This window comes from Cryptomeria japonica, chromosome 11 (genome assembly GCF_030272615.1).
Source record: "Cryptomeria japonica chromosome 11, Sugi_1.0, whole genome shotgun sequence".
Taxonomy (NCBI): Eukaryota; Viridiplantae; Streptophyta; class Pinopsida; order Cupressales; family Cupressaceae; genus Cryptomeria; species Cryptomeria japonica.
The window spans coordinates 641,147,215-641,167,708 of NC_081415.1; the positions used below are offsets into that span (position 1 = coordinate 641,147,215).

Consider the following 20,494-nt stretch of genomic DNA (forward strand, 5'->3'; position numbering starts at 1 on the left):
ATAGAGGTCAATATCCAGGTGATGTGCTTTCTGGGTCTTGTCACCTATAGTCTCAAGATTCACTTCCAGTCCCACCTCCCTGACATTAGAGCTCTGAGCTTCTTTCATGGTTGTATCCTCCCCCATCAGGCCCTTATCCTTAGAATCATTCATGAGAGGCAACCGATTCTTGGTTCCCACATCCTTAGTTTTAGGAGTTTTCCTTTTCTGCTTCTGGCTCACGAGGAGTTGAACCTCCTTGCTTTCAGTATCCATGTTGTTATTAGTCTCATTATCCTCCTCATACCAGCTATCCTCATCCTCCCCTCTTTGCTTCTTTTTGGTTGACCCTTTATTCTATTTCCCATGCTCTATTTTTTTATTTTTCCTGCTCGACCCAACAATTTGGGGGTCATCCACTATCCCAGCTTCTATGTCATAGCCTTCACCTTCCTTATGATCAGAGTCATCGAGATCCTCTTCTGACTCGAAGACCTCAGCTATATTCAGATGGACGGTAGTGTTCTTGATGTGATTATACAAAATCACCATCAAACCTTCATGCATTGTTGGGTTGATATTGGGGTTGGATATTGCATCCTTCATCCCAGCATTAAGGGCATAGAAAAGATAATATGAAATAGGAATTTTATCTTTATACCTAAAGTGATTAAGTAAGACAAAAATGGTAGTTGTAAACCCTAGTATATCTACCATAGAGAGTGATAAATTCCATTATAGAAAGTAAAACCCTTCACCAAATTAATTTAATTACCTTTGGCAAGAAGTAGGTATGGCTGCCCTTCACCAGTCTAGCTTTTTCCTCCTCATCCTTCAGAAATTTCTTCACGACAGCATCTGAAATCTTTTTGTCCCTGTAGAACTTCATGTCATCCATTGGAAGACCCGTTGCCTCAGCGATCATAGTTTCAATCACCTTGACCTTCCTATTGCATATGGTTAAAGTGCCTTCATTCTAGCCTTTCTTGAAGATTCTCGTAATTTCAGGCCACTTCTCCTACATGTGCTTCATGAAATCAGTCATCTTGGCAGCTTGAAGTACCGCCCAGACCTGCGGACAATTCCTCCATTTATCAATGGTGGTAGCCTTCGTTCTCTTGCGTTTCCCACCCATAATGTTATTGATATCTATCATATGTAATTTCCAGTAGATACCTTTCTTCGCAATAAACTTTCTATGAGAAACCACTAGAATTCTATGGGAGTTTCTAATACTTTTTCTCGAGAGGGAGAAAAACACCCATAAAGCATGCGAAGTGATCTTGCAATAATTACTGTACCTCCTTCTCGGCTGCATACAAAACTAGCTCCTGCTACCACGACCTCTCCTAACACCTCGGGAAATGATTTCAAATCTTGCCTTGCTTACCATCCAATCTTTCATAAGTTAAGATATCATGTGTCGCACATGGGAGCTCCCCTTCGCAATTCCAGGTTATAATTTGCTTGCTCCGTACTGCCTCATTGGCAGCCCAATCAACACACCTATTGGCCTCTCTGTAAACATGGGAAATGTGGCATTTTTTAAACCCCTGAAGCAACTCCCTAGTGGAATCAATGATGTTTTTAATCATCCACGAGGGTTGGTGTTTACCTAGGAGGCAATTAATAATGTTTTCAAGCATAACATGTTGACCCCCATATTATAGGCTAATTTAATTGATTGAAGGGCACCCATAGCTTCCGCTAGATGATTGGTCTGAATTCCCAAGGGATAGGCAACCGCCCTAGTACAAAAGCCAACACCATTCCGGATAACACCACTACAACCAGGAGGTCTCGGGTTCCCTTTCGTCGCACCATCAAAGTTGGCCTTAAACCAATCATTAGGGGGAAAATACTAGCAACTCATACTTCTATTGATTTGGTTGATGTCAATGCCCATATAGGCTAGGATATTCTAGCTTTTGAGAACATCAAAATCCTCCTTATTGCTAAAAACAATGCACCCCCTGGCCATCACATTCTCTACACAATTATTTTTTATCTTGGTCCACACCACTTCAGAGGTGTTAATATCATTCCTGAATATTCTATTATTCCTCTCTTTCCATATCCCCCAAAGGATATGGGCAAAAGAAAACTTCCAAAGATTTCACACATACTTTGATACCAGGTATATATATGGTTCATTTGATACGTTGTAATTGCATAACTTCAACATTTTAACTGATCATTAGTTAATGTGATTCTTAATGAATTGGTTTACCTCCTTAAATCAAGCTTGATGTCTTTACTGTAAGGAGATCAATAATTAATGGTTCGATGGTAGTAATGTTATCGAATTCTCCTTGTCTTATAGTTGGGATATCTCTTATCTGTTCTAGATGTTTGTATGGGAGGTTTATCAAACTAATACATCTTGACACCTTTTTGAGTCTTTTAAAAGAACACATAATTATCAATTGAGCATGTACTACTTTAGTTGTGCAAGCTTCTTGACTAGTAGTTCTAAATCATTCTTATCATATATATGTATGTATGTGTGTATGTGTATGTGTATGTGTATGTGTATGTGTATGTGTATGTGTATGTGTATGCATATGTGTATGCGTATGCGTATGTGTATGTGTATGTGTATGTGTATGTGTATGTGTATGTGTATGTGTATGTGTATGTGTATGTGTATTTGTATGTGTATATGCATGTGAATGTATGGTCACTCAACCCTTATATCGGATCGAGGTGCTTTGTTCCCCTTTCGGGGTTATCAAGGCCATATGTATGAATGCCCAGTTTAATTTCTACACACACACACACAACCGATTGGTTGTGTCTCTTGGAGTATAGAGACATGTTCATTTGATATGTTGTAATTGCACAACTTCAAAATTTTAATTGATCATCAATTAATGTGATTCTTAAGGAATTGGTTTACCTCCTTAAATAAAGCTCGATGTCTTTATTGTAAGGAGATCAATAATTAATGGTTTGATGGTATTAATGTTATCAGATTCTCCTTGTCTTATAGTTGGGATACCTCTTATCTATTCTATATTTTTCGTATCAGAGGTTTATCACACTAATACATCTTGAAACTTTTTTGAGTATTTAAAAAGCACACATAATTATCAATTAAGCATGTACTACTTTAGTTGTGCAAGCTTCTTGAGTAGTTTTGGATCATTCTTATCAAAACAATCAATGCATTTTGGCTAAAATCTGCATAAGAGTCTCTAAGACTATGCCCTTGTGTCATGATCACATGGTACCACCACTCATGGACATCCCTTTTTAGATAAGTGTGATATATTCTATGTAATCATTTTCGAACATGGTGTTTACTAAAAAAATGCATATCTAGTTTTTGGTCAGAGCCATTAAAAGTAGGTATGCACAACTTACCCCACATTCATTGGAAGTCCTAGTTAGGTGTACATTGTCCCTCTTGAGCCCATTCCTAAATATTAGTTGGCAAAAATCAGTCAAAGACAATAAAAACATGGAATTATCTCCTAATGATTGATACTCATGTAGATAATCTAGATAATTGTCTCCATCATTTTGTGGTCCCCCATTACCCTCTTTTTTTCTTAGAAATCAAGGCATTAAAGGTATAGGTATTGATCCAACAACTATCTTGCTATTGTTTGTTAGAAGTATTATTCCCAGAGTTGCTAGCTTCCTCATTATTGTTCTAATCAACCCTGGAATATTCATATTTTGTGACTATCAATAAATTTGTCAATTGCTATTATCCTCTAGCAAGAGCATTAAGTATTTGTTCTATGCTATTCCCTTATTTCTTCTTTCCCTATCAGCTATGGGTTCTTCCATATATTTTTCAACCTATAAATCTACCAAAGGAAACTTTTCTTTTGGGTTCATTAAAAAATTATAGCATCTTCTTAGATTCCTCTAGTAATACCTATTAGCTCTTTCACTAGATTACACATGAGCTATCCTTTTGCAATCAAATTCCTAATAGGTTGGGAGGAAAACCAATTGCGATACCACTATAAAGTTCTCAACTAATAATTTTTTGTTGTTGTAATTTTGCAAATGTTTGACAAAATGACAAGAGGTAGCAATACATGAATAGATATTACATTTACAAGAGAAATGTACAAACACAAAAATTATTTAAAATGTGACTAAACTATTATATAGTTTAAAATTTAATGATATAAATCATTGATTTACCAAGAAAAAGTATTTGATAATACAAACATATATAACTAGAAATGCATGCAAGTTCTAACCTTTACATATGTTTTTGAAACCTTTGATATAATAATATTAATTGCTGATATCAAATCGAATAAGGGAGTGCATCTTCCCAAGCTATTCAATCTCCCTTTATTATTGTGTTTATGGATAGAAATCTAAAAAATGACAACGATCACCTCCAAATCAAATGCTAATCCAACATGGGCTGCGATATGCATATGGGATCCAAAATCCCTCAAAAATCCCAAATACCTTCTTCTTAGGATGCAACACTTCCCTTTTTGGAAGCCCGATGTTCTGCCTTCACTACTATGGCCTTCCATTGTAGCAAGAAAATGGTACGACCAACATGTTCTATGGTATGACTAGTCTCACCATGTTGATGACAAGCTAAACAAGCTTCTCCTCAATTTTTGCAAATATTTTCAACAATGCTCTAGTAATTTTAACATGGGTAATGGAGTTTAACTCTTTACCATAAGTCTCCATAAATTAAAAATATTAAGCATACTTGTAAATCTTGAGTGAATCCACTTGTAAATTGGATAAGAGGGTTTCCATTCTCAAAACTAATGCCATAGGGTTTTTATCATAGAAAGGAAAGATGAACAAGTGCTCAATCTCCAAAACTAAGGTTTTTGAAAATAACTTGTCACAAATGAGCCTTTTCCTCTCTATCCTCCTTTCTATGTGCTTTTTAGAAATAAATAAACATTATTTTCCATCACTTTTTATTTTTCCTCCAAAAGTGACTTTATAATTTAACTTTATATTTTGTGTTTGCATAAATGACACTTTTTAATTTAAATTGTCCACTTGGTAAAATTCATTAACTAAATGTAAGTTGTTTGGATATGGTTTTATTTACAAAACTTAATTAATTAATCAATTATTCTCCTTTTACATTCTAAATAGCCTATGCAAAATAAAATAGGCTAAGGGTCTCTACTAATTGCTTATGATTGTGAAGGGGACAACACTCTAGACATTGTATTGTCATTGATGTCAAAGGAGTCAATCATTGATGACAAAGCAATCGATGAGAATTAAATGTAATTGTACTTGATTTCAACTATTTGATAGCTACAACATCTTTATTTACTTTTGTCATGTCTATGTTTGATCATTTGAGTTCTAGAAGGTTAGTGTCAAGCTATGTTGATAACTCTCTTATACGATGTTTATAATTTTATCATACATCTATTCAAGTTGTTAAAGGTGATCTAGAAGTGTTTGCGGTATGTTATTGAGGTCTATTACTTAAATGTTATGTAATGCATTCTATCACAAAAATGTTTTATGGCTTGCAGTTTGGAAGTAATGATGAACTAAGTATCATGTGTTAGATTCCAGAGTTGTACAAGCTAATATTCAGCAGACAAAAAGTTAGAAGTGACAAAGTGTTCACTATGTTAGTTGGCCAACTATTCTAGTCTTCCAAATTGATGCGCTAGAGGAAGATAACATATGCCAACTAGAGGAGGTATGTGAAAGTTGTTTAAGACCAATTGAGTCTATGTTGGATAACACATAGCATGCCCCTTCTTCTAGTGTATAACATGTGGGCTTTAGGACTGGGCCTATTACACATTTGGTTAAGTGATTTATTCGAGGTCGACTTGCAAATGGTGTAATTATGTTCTAGGCCAAATTGTGAATATAATTATCACTGCAATGCATATGTAATGTTGATCTAGGTTTATTCCTAGTGTGTTTTGAGTATGTGTGGTGGATGTGGCAAAAGTTGAGTGAGTTGTCTATAGTAGAGAAGAGTTGAAGTGTGCAAATCAATTTGCAAATCCTATTTACATTGATTAAGTGTTTTGATGTGTATCAAATCTAATAGAGGTTGAAGGTTTTGTGAAGGTCCACATAACATATCTTTTGTATATCTTGATTGGTGTCTCACATATTGAGTTGTTGCTCAGATCTTGGATTAGGGGATTGGTGTCTCCTCTAGGTTGGTGCTTGCAAACGTAATTAGGGATCGGTGTCTCTAGTAGGTTGGTCTCTACTTCATATTGTAAGTTCATAGTATTTTTGTGAGGCTAAATTTAGACAATAGCTCCACACAGCTAATCTCATTGTGGATTTTTCCCTTCTGGGTTTCTACATAAATCTAATGTTCATTTGTGTGCATGTGTGTTGATGTTCATCATTTGATTAGTCGCTTCATTATTAAGGAAGAACAATAAATGTTGCTAATAATGATTTGGGTTTGAGGTTAGTTGAGATGCTTGGAAAAGTTATTAATGATAATTAATGTTGAATTATTTTGGGATTAGCATATACTGATTTACCTCCCCCTTCCAACCCCCTCTTTTACTAATGAACGTCAAAAGGCAAAATAATAGCAGCAATTCATACTAGGGCTTAACTGCATGAACCCTCTTTTTCTTTCAGCAATGTCTCAGTTCTTTAATTATGATTTTTATTATTGGGGTTCTGTAGATGAATTCGGTCTTGTGGACAGTATTGAAATCTTTATCTATGTATCTATCTATTAATCATTACATCATCTTTACAACCTTTAGGCACCTAAAATTTATGTTTAACATTAACCTGTATTAAATGCACTTTCAAATTCCTTTGTTAAGTCAATTCAAAATACTTCATCTGCATTAAACATCCAGAAATAAAAACACTACGGATCTCAACTACTAACTAATACGACTGTTACAATTCACAAGGTCTCAACTTCGATTTTGATGTGTTCATATCTGTGAGGGGTTGTTTTACATGGTATCCTAGCATTTTGTTAGTGGCTCAAACAAATAAAATTTGATTAGTTTTCATGTTTATGCAAACATATATCACCTAAAATAAATTTAAGAGTTATAAGTAAGAGTAACGTCAGACTCTTCAAATAAAAAATAAATAAAGTACATGTTAATTTATGATTGATTACAACATTCTGTTCATATGTTAATTTCGATTTGCTGTAGTTTAATCTTGCAAAAGTATTTACTTAAAATTAAGCCAAGGGTCAAATGGTCAAATGGAGTAGTTAAAGATTAACTTTGCATTTAATGTAAAGACACGGAGTGAACTATTCAGTGGCAATGCCAATAATTTTTTACATAATAAATTAAGAAAAGTTGTTTGCACAATTCATTGTTCTATATTATTGTCCTAAACTGCAAAAAAGTATATGAAGCTGATAAGTAATCCACAGATGCAATACCCAATCCTTAGAAGTATTTCTTGAATGATGCTCGGGAAATGTTGGGAGCATTTCCTCGTGCTTTCACTGAATAAATATCAGTACTATCTTGCCAATTGTTTGTGAGCGATATCCAATCTCTTCTCCATGTGTCAAATGGAAATGCCTTGTTGCCTCTCATACTTTCTAGTAAATGGTAGAAATAGATTTCTGCTCGAGGTAAATAATAATCTTGCACAAGCCCACTCCAATATTTGTTTCCTGCAGCAAAACAACCAAAAATAGACAAAGTATATGCCAGGTTTCAGAAAAAAGATTGCTTTAGGATTTATCTTCTATAGCATAGCTTGGATTGGTCTTGTAGAGGTGGAGAACTATTAAAATGAGATCAATGTGTCACATTAACATGCACCAAAGAAATTCACGTAAATATATAACTTGAAAAATTTGAGTTACCATAATCACGAAGTAAACTAGGTTCTGTTTCAGTGTTATCAAACCACATTGTTATTTGGGTTCTTGCATTCCATTCATACTGCACATGTAAAACAAACAAGTTTATGGGTGGTAGTTCATGAAGAATCCTAACAAATGCAGAAGGCTTAAACAATTTTTCCTATCTCATTCAAAAGGGAAATAAATTCTAATAAATCTTGTGTAATGCACTTTTTCCAGATTTTGAGTGAGCATCAATGTTTGCTCACCTGTTTTTGCTGTTCGGGATTTTCCGCCAGTTGCTTTGCACTTTCCAGCCATGTTCCAAGTAGAAAATTATCATCAGACGCCAGGAGGATGTCCAAATCTCTTATCAGGTCTAGAAATAATTTTCCTTGGATACCCACTTGCTCAACATCATTTGCATTAAAAGCTTTCACGGCATTCAGGAAAATTTGATTAGCAAGTTTCGCCAATGCTTGCCGGGTAAGATCAACCAAATCGTACCTAAGAAATGTAGTAGTGGATTATTAAAACAACTGTAACAATTTATAAAGTACTGAAGATAATGTAATATTGTAAAGGATATCATACTGCAAGTTTCCAAACAATATAGTACTGTAAAAGCTAACATACTGACAACTTCCTAACATTGTTTCTTCACAAATACTTCATCAACAAAAGCTTCTGCTTGGCTTGACTAAAAGCGTCACATTCCTCGCCAGGAGTGGGAAACTAAATAAGCAAAATAAAAATAAAACAAAAAGAAAAAGGAAAAAATGGGGGTTAGAGAGAGTTATGGTACAAGTATGGCTGTTGTGGAAGGAGAAGTGGTGCCCCCCTTCTGATTTGCAGGAAGCAATGGGAGGACAGAGTATGGATGCCCATCAAAGCATAAAGAATAGTAGAATTTCAAGAGAAAAAACAAGGTTTAGAAACTTTCAAGAAAAATGCAATTGGTAGGTGTACCGTGTAATAGCCAGATTCCACAACCTTTGTTGGAATCCTCCTTGCAAATGCTGAAAGGAGAGCTTTTGAGTAGGCTATGGACGTCCATCAAAGCATAAAGAGAGGGATTTCATTGGAGACGGGTGTGCTGGCAAAGATGAACAATTGTAGGAAGGAAAAGGTGAAAACTAATCTTGGTTTGCCTTTTAGGCCTATGAAAAAGAAAACAGTGGATCTTGTTTCTTTTGGTGCATGATTATATAAGTGAATGCAAATGGGTTTGCTAATAACAGTAGTAACAGCGATTGCAACAGCAATAGTGGGATGGGTGGCCATGGAGATGGCTTGCAAGTCATGTTTTGAACAAAGGGAAGGAAGTTATTGACCGGAGAAGTGGGTATTGACATTGGCATTTCCAATCCAACAAAGGATCACTATGAAAACTCTATTCTTCTCACAAAAATGTTGACAAGCTTATCATTTTTCCTACATTTTTGTTCCCGTCTGCAATCTGAGAATGGATTCATGTTTCTCAGACAAGTGCTGAAACTTGGGCATGCGGATGAACTATATGAATTGGAACCTAAAGGGTATGTTACCAAAGGAGGATTTCCCATTTCTAACACTATTGTTGAGGTGATTTTAACAATATTGTGCCCCGTTGCACCATAGAATTTGATAAGGGTTTCCTAATATGACATCTTTGATATGGTCCTCACTGAATTAGTTGTTGGCATTCTTCTTTTCCTTTTGCTATTTATAACTTATTTTATGCTTGCCTAGATGAAATTATAATGCCATGGGGCCAAATTGGTATGTAATAAGTCACTCTACTTCTCAAAGTATTGGTTATTGTTCTATATTTATAATAATCAAGTTGATTTATCTTTTGCAATTATTGTGATGAAGTGAGGATATGGCATAGCTTGTGTTGTCCTCATTTTTGTTTCCAAAAATGAAGGACCACTACATGAAATTTTTGTGAAAAAATGAAAATTTTTACTCTATGGCATGCTTCCCTAGGTATAATTTTGACAAATCCTTGGACTGGCTTAATCCTCAGTCTATCCTCGAACTACGTTTCAAATTTCGTCAAATTATGGGTTCGTTTGCTATGTCTTTCCTTCAATTTCGGGTTTTAAAACCTCGATTGCAGGTGGAGAATTTTCTTCAAATTGCAAGTTTTAATGATATTCATTGTTTTTGGTTATTGTAGGGGAATTTTTAGTTTATTACATGTGCATTTTTATTAAAAAATGTTACTTGCAATTTGTTTTAAATTTCCCTTTCTTGTTTTTGTCTTTTTTATTGTTTTTTGGTCTTGTTTAGTTTAAATAGGGATTTTTTGGCTCAATTACAAGTAAACTTGCAGTTTGGTCAAAAAACCCCTACTTTAATGGTTTTTGCATGTAATAGGGTTTTTAAATTCCCATTACATATGTGCAAGTATTTCTAACTTGTTGTAGGGATTTTATTTCCCTTTTACAAGTAATTAAAACTTGCAGTTTGCTCCAAAAAACCCGATTTTACATTGCAAGTGCATTTTTGACAATATTAAAACTTGCAGTTTGTCTAAAAAATCTCGATTTTGGCTTGGCAAGTGAAAAAGTAAAAAATAAAACTTGTCATTTGTCTAAAAAAACCCGATTTTGGCTTGTAAGTGGAAAAAGTGAAATTAAAACTTGTATTCTTCTCCCAAAAACCCGATTTGCATTCCCTTATGCAAATTCGAACTTGTCTTTTGCTCCAAAAAACCCGAAATGCAAGGAAAAACGATTTTTGACCATTTCAAGGCAAATTTTGTGGAGGGATTGTTGGAGGAAGGAGGCGTTTTGGTTTGCATCCTATTTCCATGCATTCTTGGACACCTTTCGTGACATTTGGAGTATGCATTGACTGGTTTTTGCCCTAAATCAGCAACCACGTTTTTCTTAATGCCACATTTTGAGGGATTAAATCTTCAACACACTGCAAACTCCTAAAAATTTTGCCCTTTCTCACCTAGGCATGGAGTTTGGGGGAAGTTTTGAGCTATTTAATGATGTCATTGAAGATTGAAATGGTGGCCACGTTTTTCTTCACGTGATTCCTTTGGCTACATTTTGCAACACTTGTCTCCATTTCTCCTACTCCTACTTAGGTGTTTTGTTCCAATCCTTTTGGGTGTGCTCTCTCATTGGCACTTTGATCTTCCAAATTTGGGATTGTTGCTACATTTAACAGTTTGGGGCATTTTTGCAAAAACGTGTTAAGGGTTTTGGCATTGCGGATTGCCTCTATTTTTGGTCTTCCTTCTTTTTTTTCAAAAATTGGTTGCATTTTTGGAGAAGCATTTGCATTTTCAAGAAAGGTATGTTCTCTTTCCTTTCTTTCCTTCATTTCATTATTTTCTTGTTTTCTTAATTTTCTTCCCTAGTTGCATGTTTGGCATGTATTGTTCTTCCCCCAAAAATCGGTTTTTGTGAGAGAAATTTTCCCCTTGGTATGCAATCTTTGAATTGCATTGTTCTTCCCAAAATTCCCTCTTTACTTGTATTTGGGATTTTTAATCTCGATTACAAGTTCGCTGGAAATTCCTATTCTTCCCCTACGGTTAAGGAATTTAACCATTTTTGGTTGAAATTCCAAGTTGAAAAGTGTGAAATACCCCTCCCTTGCAAATTCGGGTTTTTAAAACCGGATTACATGTTGAAGAGTTCTTCCCATTTTCATGCAAATGACTTCCCCGGATTTTCCCATTTCTATCCATTCATGTTTCCCATATCCGTACTTTCCATTTCCATCATTTTCCGCAAGTCAAAATCTCACTTTTCATCCATTTCTCCATTTTCAAATTTACAAGTATACTTGTATTCGGGTTTTAAAACCTCGATTGCATGTATGTCCTTTCCAACTTGTATACTTGCGAAAATTTTCCCAAGATCCGAAATTGGTCAAAGTCAAGATTTTTCCCTTTCTACATATTTACCCTCTTCCTCTCACAAAATCGTGAAATTCAAGAAATGAAACTTTACCCATTTGGAGAAGGAAGAATGATATTTGCAGCTGACTATGATGTTGCCTTAACTCTTTTAAGTCTTCATCACAGCATTCCAGGTTCACAATCAATGTCAGATTTGCTGGCATCTCCAACTCCAAAGAAGATGAAATATAAATATGACAAATATCAGAACAAGGTTGCACCTTCCCAGGTTTCTTCTCCTTTGGATCGCATCAAAGACACGGAGATAGGGCAAGTTGATATGGCAGAATTCGTCAACAGGGTAGAAGATCCATAGGATAATAACTTGCAGTGGCAATTGGACAGCCATATTCATCATGCATCTTCTTTCCTGGTGGCAGCCCTAGAACCTGAGTTCGTTCTTGCATGTGCCCATCATTTTGACAAAGAGTCAAGAGTCATCAAAAATGATGATGGCGAAGCCATAATCCGTCTTGATGCAGATATGATCGAGAAAGTTTTCTAAATACCTGCTGCACCTGTTTACATGGAAATCTCCAAAGAAAGTGCAACGGAGTATTACGTGAAGAGGGAAAAGGATTGCAAGCGACACATCAATAAGTGGATCCAAGAACCACGACCTTCCTTCTCAACGTGGGCAAAGTTGTACCGCTGCGATTTTAAATGGGAGATAGAAGATACCATCACTCTTCTCAGCAGGATGATGGGCCTTGAGCACTCCAATGTTTTTGAGCCATGGATGTATCAGTTCATTATGTTCATACGGTAGTCACATCACATTTCATGGGGAGAAGTCATCAGCGATGCCTTGTGCGAACAAATTGTAGCAGTTCCTACCACCATGACCTTCTTAATGAATTCATATCTGGTATATTTGGCAGCATCACTCAGACACTTTCCAAGTCTTTCTACCAAAGGTGAATCGCTCACTTATACCAGTTTGGGAATATTATGACTAGTTGCCATTGAGACCTAGTAGATTGCATTTCAAAAGAGTCCAAGATGCATTCTTTGGATATTTCATGTGTCAGTTTGATAGAAACCTTAGGAACAAGAGAGTATTAGATGAGGCATGGGGCAAGGTGTGCGAGTATGGATGTTTGTTTTTGCAGTTTCCCACCTTCACTTATATGAGGATAGGATGCTATGATGGTCAATCATACATGCTTCCGAGATACCCAACCGATAAGATAATTCTTATGGAGTTGGGAAGACAGATCATGGTTGTTCACACTTTTTAGTCTGCTAGACACAAGGTTGGAATGGGGATCTCTACCACAAACCCATTGAAAATTGGCCGATACTCCCTTGTCACATCTGTGAAGGCTAAGGCCATGGAAACTGAGTTGCAGGAAATTAAGCTCAAAAGGTTTAAACCTAGAGCTGATTTCGATTATAGGGGTATGAAGGAGAAGATCAAGAAATCCTTTGTGCATGTTCATCGCATTGAAGACATCTGGGTAGATCTCCGCACAAAAGCCGAAGTCCTCAAGATGGATTACTGCAGGCTCACTGTTGAGCTAATTGTTGATTTGAACTTGGTGGATATCCCACAAGGGATGATTGATGACGGGCATATACTTGATCCTAAATACACTTCACAGAGAGTGGAGGAAGCTCCACTTCCTTTGATCCAATGGTCACACAAGGAGTGAATCTCCATCCTTGACAGATTTCAGCCTATTTTTGCCAACACCAACGCATGGCTGAAAAGTAATGTCATCAGACTTATTAAAATCAAGGTTGGTAAAGAAGATGATTCTACTGGGCCTCTTGGACGAAAGTCTGAGATTCAGATTGACAATAAGGAGGGTGCTTCATCTTCAGGCACAAGGATCAAGTTACAGGTCAGTCGTGCAGTGGTGCTTCCTCCTGAGGCGATGACAGTTCGTGGGAAAGAAAAATCACGTTTCCATGTTCAGGTGATTGATCTGGATAATCCAAAAGAGGGGCAGCAATCTGATGATGCTCCCAAGTCTCCAGTTTTAGACTCGCCTAATGAGATCATTCCTCCAGTTTCCATTGAGATGCCTCTTTCTCCTCCTGATTTGCTTGGAGATGAGTCTCCTCAGAATGCAATTCCTATTTCAGCATATGAGCCATCTCCTGGTCATCAACAAGAGACTATGTTGGAAGTTCCCGAAGATAATCTTGCTTGCATTCAATTGTCAGAAATTGATATTTCCACTTCTGGTTTTGAAGAGTTCACGAGGCAATCTTCATGTCCATTGGTAACTGAGCAAACCATGGTCACTATTCAAACAGATGTTCCTCCCAGGATGACTACAGTAATTCAAACAGAAACTGCTTCTCCTTTGCTTGTGGCTGCTACTGGAAGAGACTTGATGACTTTGCCTCCATGGCTTAGTTCTTTCACCCCGAAAAGGAAGAAGCAAGAAATCTCACCTGATGCCTTTGACTATCAGCAACTGAAACAGTCCAGATCTAAACTTGCTAAGAAGGCCAAGACTATCTCTAGAGTAACTGTTGACAGTAACAAGATGAAAGTAGCTGAAATCATGGAACCTATTTCAGATAAGCCACTTGATGAAATGTCAGTTGCTGATTATAAGGTTACAAGGATAGAGTTGAGCAAACAAATGCATGAGGTCATTAAACATGATGCTCAGTTTTCTGTTGCTTCATTGGTGCAAAGGTGTGATGAGCTTCTAGCAAAGAAAGACAAGCTAGAAGAGGAAAACCGACAGCTTATGGCAGCCATTCATAAAATCACAAAACCTGCTGCTGAAGGGAGTAACTCCATAGGTTCTTCTGGTTCCCAAGAATCGATTTGTGGAGTGGAAAGGGCTGCTCAAAAGGTACAAGCACTAGATTCCTAGGTTGATCAACTTCATGATCATTGTGTACAAGTAAAGAAAGACATTTTTCAAATAATGTCTAAGTTAGAGACCATTGAGGAGAAACTGGATCAGACTTCTAATACTTTCAAAAAGAACTTGAAAAGTATTGAGAAAAGTCTGACAATCTGGCATACCATGCCCCAACAATAGCTGAGTATTTTGCAGGAGCATGCCATCATCTCTTCCAAGGTCATGTACTTGGAATTTGAAGAACTCCTGGAAAACAAGACCCTTGTTCTTAAATCCCTCATTGAGGAGATCGGTGATGCAAGGAGATTCCGGGGTGAGGTTTTCCGAGATATTGTCTCACATTGTGAAAGAGCCTCTTGCAACATAGTAAGTCGGGATGGAGAGTTGATTCCAGAAGAAGAAGTTCTTGCTGATTTACAGATGAGGATTCATAATGAATAGAGGAGCAAACAATTTTTGGCAGCTTCAATTCAAGCATTGATGAAACACCAAGCCTTTCTGCATGAAATCCAATCTATCCTGGATAAAAACAATTCAGCGCTCCTCCGGTGTCACGACACTATTGTGAAGACTATGGTTGTTGCCAAGAACACCCATGAACTAAATCCCGATGAACTACAAGTGAGCATCCAGAAATTTCAAGGATTTGTGTCATCACAAAATGCAATTTAAGTGTTTTTCAACACTTGGTTGAATTTTCCCTCTTTTGTAATCTTTAGTTGTAATTTAGTTTTGGCAAGTTACATGTAAAAATATTTTTTGTAAAATGCAAGTTACACATTACTTGCACTTTTGTAATTACATGTAAAACAACTACAAGTTGTGTCCGATCAGGAATGTAGTTGGAATAAGTCTTAGTTAATTGGAGTAACTATTAGTTAGTTAATGAAGTCTCAATTAGTTATTGAACGAGTCTTGGTGGTTGAGAGAATCCCTCAAGTTAGTTATGATCCTCCCACCTTTTTCTCAAGGCTCTCCTTCTATAAATACTTGAGGAGTCCATTGTAATTATCATCTTTTGGGAAGACAAGCAAAAAAAAAAACTCTGCCAAATTTACAACAAGAAGTCTTTGAGCTTATGTATGTGAATTGAAGGTTTTGAAAAAAAATAAATAAAGAAGGATTACTCAAGTTTTGAGTCTTTGAGCTACATGTTTGAGTTTGAATCTTTTTATTTCTTCTATGCAAAGTGTTTCTAAAGGGGCTTAGTCCAATCTTATTTGAAGTCTTTGAGCTGCAAGTAGAGAAGATTAATTAAAATAGGAAAATCTCTAGAAGGAGCAGCAAGTCTTTGAGCTTGTATTAGTTCTTGTCTTTGTGTTGAACAAATAGATTATTTCAGTCTTTGAGCTGTTGTCTTTTATTCATTGTAAAATTTAGTATAGCAAAGGGTAGATAGGACTTCCAATAGTCAAGTCTTTGAGCTTGATATTGTTGTCTCATCTCGAAGGAAGTTACGGGAGTCTTTGGGCTTTTAGGAAACTTCATTTCCTTTCTTTTGTTTCATTTAAAAGTGGTTATTGTTATTCATATTCAAATCGCTATCCTTTTCTGTGAAGAGAAAAGGATATTGTCTTTCTTGAAAAAAGAAGAAAGACTGTTGTCCGATCCTATGTTATTTTCAAAGTTGTAGTTAGATAGGGGGAGCCTTCCCTTAATTAGGAGAGTTTTTACTCATGTGCTATGGTTGAAACCACAATTTTGTATATTTCCCCAAGTGTACAAAACTTTCAACCAACAGCTTGATAAGACACCTAACCACTTACTACTAAATGTGTTGTCTTTGCTTTAAGATATCTTAGTAACAATTTATTATGCTTGGGTTAACTTGAAATTCCGCTTGGAATTGGGGGTAGACCTTTAAGAATTAAACTTAGAATCTAATGGGCTATATTAAGGCTTTGTTAATCACATCAAATATAAGTACCTTCCTTATGTGCTACCCTATAAACTAAAATGAAGTTAGTATATATCTGTTGTCCTCATTTTTGTTTCCAAAAATGAAGGACCACTACGATGAAATTTTTATGAAAAAATAAAAATTATTACTCTATGGCACGCTTCCCGAGGCAGAATTTTGACTAATCCTTGGACTGGCTTAATCCTCAGTCCATTCTCGAACTACGTTTCAAATTTCGTCCAATTCTGGGTTCGTTTGCTATGCCTTTCCTTCAATTTCGGGTTTTAAAACCCAGACTGCAGGTGGAGAATTTTCTTCAAACTGCAAGTTTTAATGATATTCATTGTTTTGGTCTTTGTAGGGGAATTTTTGACCAATTACATGTGCACTTTTATTTCAAATATGTCACTTGTAATTTATTTTAAGTTTCCCATTTAATGTTTTTATCTTTTTGTTGTTTTTTGGTCATTTTTAGTTAAAATAGGGGTTTTTTGGCTCAACTGCAAGTAAACTTGCAGTTTGTCCAAAAAACCCCTACTTTAATGGTTTTCACATGAAATAGGGATTTTAAATCCCCATTACATGTGTGCAAGTGTTTAATACTTGTTGTAGGGATTTTATTTCCCCCTTACAAGTATTTTTAAACTTGCAGTTTGTCTTTTAAAACCCGATTTTAACATAAAAGTTCATTTTTGACAATTTTAAACTTGTCATTTATCCAAAAAAACCCGATTTTGGCTTAATGAGTGAAAAAGTGAGATTTTAAACTTGTTGTTTTATATTCAAAACCCGATTTTAAGCATGAAAGAGGGAAAAGTGCAAATCGAACTTGTTATTTTGTATTCAAAACCCGATTTGCTCCCTTTTGAAGAAAACGAACTTGCCATTTGTTTTTCAAAACCCGAAATGCAAGAGGGAAGCGATTTTAGACTTTTTCAAAGAAAAATTTGTGGAGGAATCGTTGGATGAAGGAGGCATTTTGGGTTTGCATCCTATCTTCTTGCATTTTTGGACATCTATCATGCCATTTCAAGGACAAATTCGCTGGTTTTTACCCTAAAAACAGCAACCACGTTTTTTCCTAACGTGAATCATTAATGCCACGTTTTGAGGGGTTGAATCTTTAACATCTTGCATACTCCTAAATCGTTTTGCCCTTTTCTACCAAGGCGTGGAGCATGGGATTGGTTTCACATCATTTAATGGTTCATTGAATGAATATTGAATACCACGTTTTTGGCAAAAACGTGATTCTCTTTGGCTGCGTTTTAAACCTTTGGCATTGTTTCCTCTTCAAACACCTTTGGTGTTATTGCTTCAGCAAATACCTTGATCGTTTTGCTTCAACAAACTTGAAATGAACACTTTCATTGGCATTTTGCTCCTCCAAGTTTAAGATTGCTGCCATTTTTGGGGGCATTTTCACAAAAACGTGATAAGGGTTTAATAGTCCAGTTTTGCTTCTTCATCTCAAGAAGTATTGCGTTATTGAAGAAGCATTTTGATTTTCTAATCAAGGTATGTTCTTCCTTTCTTCTCTTCTTTTTATTATTTTCAAGTTTTCTTCATTTTTCGTTATTTGTTGCATTCTTCGCATGTGTTGTTTTTCCCTTAAAATTGGTTTTCATGAAAGAAATCTTCCCTTTGAAATGCAATTGTTAAATTGCATTATTGTTCTCAAAATTCCATCTTAGCTTGTATTCGGGATTTTTAATCTCGATTACAAGTTCGCTAGAAATTCTTGTTCTTCCCCAACGGTTGAGGAATTTAATCATTTTTGGTTAAATTTCCAAGCTTGAAAAATGTGAAATACCCCTCTCTTGCAAATTCGTGTTTTGAAAACCGGATTACATGTTGAAAAGATCTTCCCATTTTCATGAAAATGACTATCCCGGATATTCCCATTTCTATCCATTCACGTTCCCCATATCCGCACTTTCCATTTCCATCATTTCCCGCAAGTCAAAATCCCATTTTTCATCCGTTTCTCCATTTTCGAATTTATAAGTATACTTGTATTCGGGTTTTAAAATCCCAATTGCATGTATGTACTTTCCAACTTGTATACTTGCGAAAATTCCCCCAAGATCCGAAATTGGTCAAAGTCAAGATTTTCCCATTTCTACATGTCTTCCCTCTTCTTCTCACAAAACCGTGAAATTCAGAGATCAAAGTTTTACCCATTTGAAAAAAGAAAGAATGATATTTGTAGCTAATTATGATGTGGCCTTAACCCTTTTAAGTCTTCATCACAGCATTCCAGGTTCGCAATCAATGTCAGATTTGCCGGCATCGCCAACTCCAAAGAAAATGAAATACAAATATGACAAATACCAGAATGAGGTTGCCCCTTCCCAGGTATCTTCTCCATTGGATCGCATCAAGGACACAGAAATAGGGCATGTTGATATGGTAGAGTTCATTCACAGGGTAGAAGATCCACAGGATAACAACCTGCAGCGGCTGTTGGACAGCCATATCCATCATGCGTCTTCTTTCCCAATGGCTGCCCTAGAACCTGAATTTGTTCTTGCATGCGCCCATCATTTTGACAAAGAGTCAAGAGTCATAAAAAATGATGATGGTGAAGCCATAATTCATCTTGATGCGGATACAATCGAGAAGGTCTTCAAAATACCTCCTGCACCTGTTTATATGGAAATCACCAAAGAAAGTGCAGCAGAGTATTATGTGAAAAGAGAAAAAGATTGCAAGCGCCACATCAATAGGTGGATTCATGAGCCACGTCCTTCATTCTCAAGATGGGCAAAGTTGTACCGTTGTGATTTCAAGTGGGAGATAGGAGACACCATCACTCTTCTCAGCAGAATGTTAGGCCTTGAGCACTCTAATGTCTTTGAGCCATGGATGTATCAATTCATCATGTTCATACGGCAGTCGCATCACATTTCATGGGGTGAAATCATCAGCGATGCTTTGTGCGAACAACTTGCAGCGGTTCCTACCACTATGACCTTCTTTATGAATTCTTATTTGGTATATTTAGCAGCATCACTTAGACACTTTCCAGGTCTTTCTACCAAGGGTGATCGCTCGCTCATACCAGTTTGGGAATATTATGACCAGCTGCCTTTGAAACCTAGCAGACTACATTTCAAAAGAGTTCAAGACGCGTTCTTTGGATATTTTATGTGTCAGTTTGACATGGATCTCAGAAATAAATGAGTATCAGATGAGGCATGGGTCAAGGTATCTGAGTATGGGTGCTTATTCCTGCAATTTCCCACCTTCACCTACATGAGGATTGGGTGCTATGATGGACAACCATACATGCTTCCAAGATACCCGACCGATAGGATAATTCTTATGGAGTTGGGAAGACAGATTATGGCTATTCATACTCTTCAGTTTGCTAGACACAAGGTTGGAATGGGGATCTCCAGCACAAATCCATTGAAAATTGGTCGATACTCCCTTGTCACATCCATGAAGGCTAAGGCCATGGAGGTTGAATTGCAGGAAATCAAGCTTAAGAGGTTCAAACCTAGAGCTGATTTTGATTATAGAGGTATGAAGGAAAAGATCAAGAAATCCTTTGTGCATGTTCATCACATTGAAGACATCTGGGCAGATCTCTGCACAGAAGCTGAAGTTCTGAAGATGGATTACTGCAGGCTCACTGTTGAGCAAATTGTTGACTTGAACTTGGTAGATATCCCACAAGGGATGATTGATGACGGGCGTATACTTGATCCTGAATACACTTCACAGAGGGTTGAGGAAGCTCCACTTCCTTTGATCCAATGGTCACATAAAGAGTGCGTCTCCATTCTTGACAGATTTCAGCCTATCTTGGCCAACACTAACGCATGGTTGAAAAGCAATGCTGTTAGACTTATCAAAATCAAGGTTGGTAAAGAAGATGATTCTACAGGGCCTCTTGGACGGAAGTCTGAGATTCAGATTGATAATAAGGAGGGTGCTTCATCTTCAAGCACAAGGATCAAATTACGAGTTAGTTGTGCAGTAGTGCTTCCACCTGAAGAAACAACTACTCGTGGGAAGGAGAAATCACGGTTCCATGTTCAGGTGGTCGATCTGGATAATCCAGAAGAGGGGCAGCA

At 36.6% G+C, this 20,494-nt stretch overlaps 1 pseudogene; it reads right to left on the reverse strand.

Moving 5' to 3' along the window:
* Positions 1-7,161: 7,161 nt before the first annotated feature.
* Positions 7,162-20,494, reverse strand: part of LOC131860376 (alpha-N-acetylglucosaminidase-like) — a 302,730-nt pseudogene continuing 289,397 nt past the window's right edge.